The following is a 3,570-nucleotide window of genomic DNA, read 5'->3' as shown; positions in this document are numbered from 1 at the left end:
GAGTCGGGCAAGTCTTAGGGAGCGTTAATGAGTTTTCTAGTTGTAGGTTGCTTATTAAAGACATTCCACTTTAGATTGTTCTATTTGTCGGACGTCCTTAGATTGTTGTCTTTGTTGGATTTCTTCTTGTTTGAATGCTCAACAGAGTAAGCCATATTGACTTTTATTACCAGAGCCCTCTCTAGCATTTGCACTCGTTGTTATTTACCAGCTAGCATTGCTGCAGGGCCCAGAGATTCGTAGTGGCTTCCTGAAGGATGGAAAACCTATCCAACTGAAGGAGGGTCAAGAAATTACAATAAGCACTGATTACGGCATTAAGGGCGATCATAACATGATTTCCGTGAGTTACAAGAAGCTTCCTGTAGGCTTGAAACCTGGGAATACATATTGCGTGCAGATGGTACCATAATCCTTTCTGTCCTGTCATGTGACCCAGATGCTAAAACTGTGAGATGCCGTTGTCAGAACACTGGTATGTTAGGTGAGAGGAAGAACGTCAATCTGCCAGGTATTGTGGTGGATCTCCCAACATTGTTGGAGAAAGATAAAGAAGAGGTCCTGGGATGGGGTGTTCCCAACAATATTTGATATGATAAGTTCTTGGGCCTCATGCAAAGTGCATAAAGCTAATGCCAAAGGTATGTATTCTATGCATCATGCATCTATCCATTTTATGTGTAATTGCAATTATCTATTCTATGTATGATATGTATTATATATCTACCTATCTATCTATCGTGTATCTTGTATCAATTTATCTGTCAGGCATCTACTTATGCATGTATGCCTTTGTGTGTACGCTATTGTGTATGTAATTGCAATCGTTGCACGTTGCTCCTTGGGCATTTTGTATGGTTGGTTTTCTTAGGGCATCGTGTAATTGCAATCATCGTTCAAATCTTCAACGGGAACGAAGGAAGACTGATAAAGTTGGTCCGGCGGATTACCGTAACGATTGGTATATAAGGGCGGTGGTCACGCCTTTCATCCCTTCTCCTTCTTCCCTCCCTCCCTCTCTCTCACTCTCTCGCTCCCTCTCTCTCTCTCTCTCGATCTCGATCGCTTCTCCGGAAGAAAGAAGAGCGAAACATCGAACTGTAGGAGGAGCGATCGATGGAGGCAGGGGCGGGTTCCAGGCAGCGGCAGCGGCGGAGGCCTCACGGAGCATTCAAGGTAAGAGAATCCTTCTTCCCTCCCTCCCTCCCTCTCTCTCACTCTCTCGCTCCCTCCCTCTCTCTCTCTCTCTCTCTCTCTCTCGATCTCGATCTCGATCGCTTCTCCGGAAGAAAGAAGAGCGAAACATCGAACTGTAGGAGTAGCGATCGATGGAGGCAGGGGAAACTCTTTTTTGAGTGAAAGCGAAGGAAAACATCTTACTCCTTTAAATATTAGTGGCATCAAATTTGAATATGAAGTTATAGCATGCTATGGCTGAGATGCTTACAGGCCCAGGTTCCGAAGTTCATGGTTGCAAGCAATACATCAGAACTGTCTATTTTCATGCAGTAATTATGCTTCTGTTTACTGCTTGCCAAGGTGACTCTTGGACTCAAACCTGGAAGGCTGGAACCCAGATTAAATCGAAAATGTTCCTGTTTGGAGAAGCTGGAACAGGGCGTAATTGCAAGATGAGTTAAAAACAAACATTTTTCTGCAAAACAGAAAGTTTTTCATGAGATTTTGACATCATGGTTGTCAAAAATGAGATCTGTTTGGAGGAGCAAGAAGAAAAAGAGACGGCGCAGAGGCCTCTGTTTCCTGCCGTAGTAAAAATGTTCGAGACAGATATGCATGCATTTCTATTTAGCCGACCCTCCTGCTCTCCAGCATTGCACAATAGTTAGATCATAGGCTTGTACAAATTTTTAGAGGGATTGATTAAAAACATTTCTAGAGGGATTAATGACGTCCCAGAATCTATTATGGTGGATTAGATGTTTTTCTTCTGCGACAATCCCACCAGCTGAAAACTTCATGTGCCTTGTTAAGAAGGTGATTTTTTCCAAGATCTGTCAAAGAGGACTTAGCATTTAAACATAGTAAATACGGTGTTTTAATATTTTTGATCTTAAGGATGATGATGGATCAAACAAGGGGACACTAAAAATCTTGATAGAATTTTTCTTGCCTTTCCAGCATAAGACGCGGGGGTTGGGGGGGGAGGGGGGTGGAGCTTTTCTTGCCTGTTCGTATTTATGGGAGAGCATAGAGTTTGTGGTGTGGTTGTTCAATTCCCTACCTATCTGTAGATTATTGTTGAGTGATGTCTGATGCTTTTTTGTTAAGATTGATCGACCAATGCTGTTTGGTCTGCATCTGTGCAATTGCGATGTACAGTGAAGTAAGGACTCCACTTAACCACCTTGCTTGGTTTGAAAAAACAAGGAAATCTTTATATACCCAAGCTTAATTACTTGCCTTTTTTACTTTAGAGTCTTTGGAACCTACTTAGGAAGCAACTAGAGATACATTAATTTGAAAGAAGAGAGTAGTTAGGTTGATTCACTTCTGCAGCAAGACAATGCATAGGTATTTTGAAGTACAAATTTCTAAATACCCTGTAGATAGAGGCAAACTAAAAAGGATCACCAGAAAAGGTTTAAGTACTTGTATTGTGCTCTTTACCACTACTGGCCCGTACAGGTAATGAAATATTACTAGGTAGTATATAGCTACAATTTTGTATACCAATTCTGAATATGTCAGCAAGAGAAGATATCGTGCAATTTTAATATTTACTCTTTTTATTTTTTTTCATAAATTGATTCGCAAAATCGTGCAATTTTTTCTTTGAAAAAAGAAGGATGTTTATTTGATTTTCTCTTTAATATACTGATCATATATTTCATTCAAAACCTGGTTTACATCTTCTCCATGAAACTAGAACTGTGGATATGGCTTTGCTAGAAAGTTAAAGTCTTTCACATCATACACTTGTATTTTTTTTACGTAAGATGATCTTTATGACGAGCATACATCACCTCTATTGCATACTTTTTGCATTATTTTTATTTTCTGTTTTTCTGATTTGTCCTGTGTTTGTTTTGCTCCTCAGGGTGGTTCATCGGTAACTAGAATCAATAAAATGGGCAAGCAACCAAGAAATCTAATGTTGAGGTATTGACATCTATTATTCAGTGCTCTACACTATGCAGGCAATTTATGATTCTGCCTGATTTTCTAAGCATGCATTTCTGTGATGCAGGTTGCTGCAGCTCCTGTATCGGCTCCACTTGCAAAATCTGCTAAAAAAGGTTCCTTTTTTCTTCACTAATATATTTATATTACCTGGTTTTTCTGTCTTAGTTATTCTTTTTCTTTTTGATTTCTAAGAGATCCGCCATGTTTGATGATTAGGCAAGAGGGATGCCTAGGAAGCAATAGAGAAACCAGTGAGCGCAAAGAAGCAGAAGAGAGAAGTTGAGCTAGAGAGGGGAAGCAAGAAAAGAAAATCCTCACAGGAGAAAGTGCTTGCTCCCTCCAGTCATCGCTGAAGGTCATTTTCTTCCCTGTAAAAAAAATAGTTTATAATGTTTCTGGTCTTGCAGGTGCTGTCAACAATGTTTC

At 40.1% G+C, this 3,570-nt stretch overlaps 1 long non-coding RNA gene across 1 annotated transcript; it reads left to right on the top strand.

The window, feature by feature from the left end:
• Positions 1–605: 605 nt before the first annotated feature.
• LOC103696445 (uncharacterized) lies at positions 606–3,524 on the top strand. Its single transcript, XR_015973080.2, has 4 exons — positions 606–1,176; positions 3,059–3,120; positions 3,209–3,257; positions 3,361–3,524. It is a non-coding gene; the product is annotated as an uncharacterized LOC103696445 (long non-coding RNA).
• Positions 3,525–3,570: the final 46 nt, after the last annotated feature.

This window comes from Phoenix dactylifera, chromosome 14 (assembly GCF_051530095.1).
Source record: "Phoenix dactylifera cultivar Ajwa chromosome 14, Ajwa_hap1_PhDact_Kaust_v1.1, whole genome shotgun sequence".
Lineage (NCBI taxonomy): Eukaryota > Viridiplantae > Streptophyta > Magnoliopsida > Arecales > Arecaceae > Phoenix > Phoenix dactylifera.
Note: the sequence above shows the minus strand (reverse complement) of the source record. Positions and strands in the feature narration are given on the sequence as shown.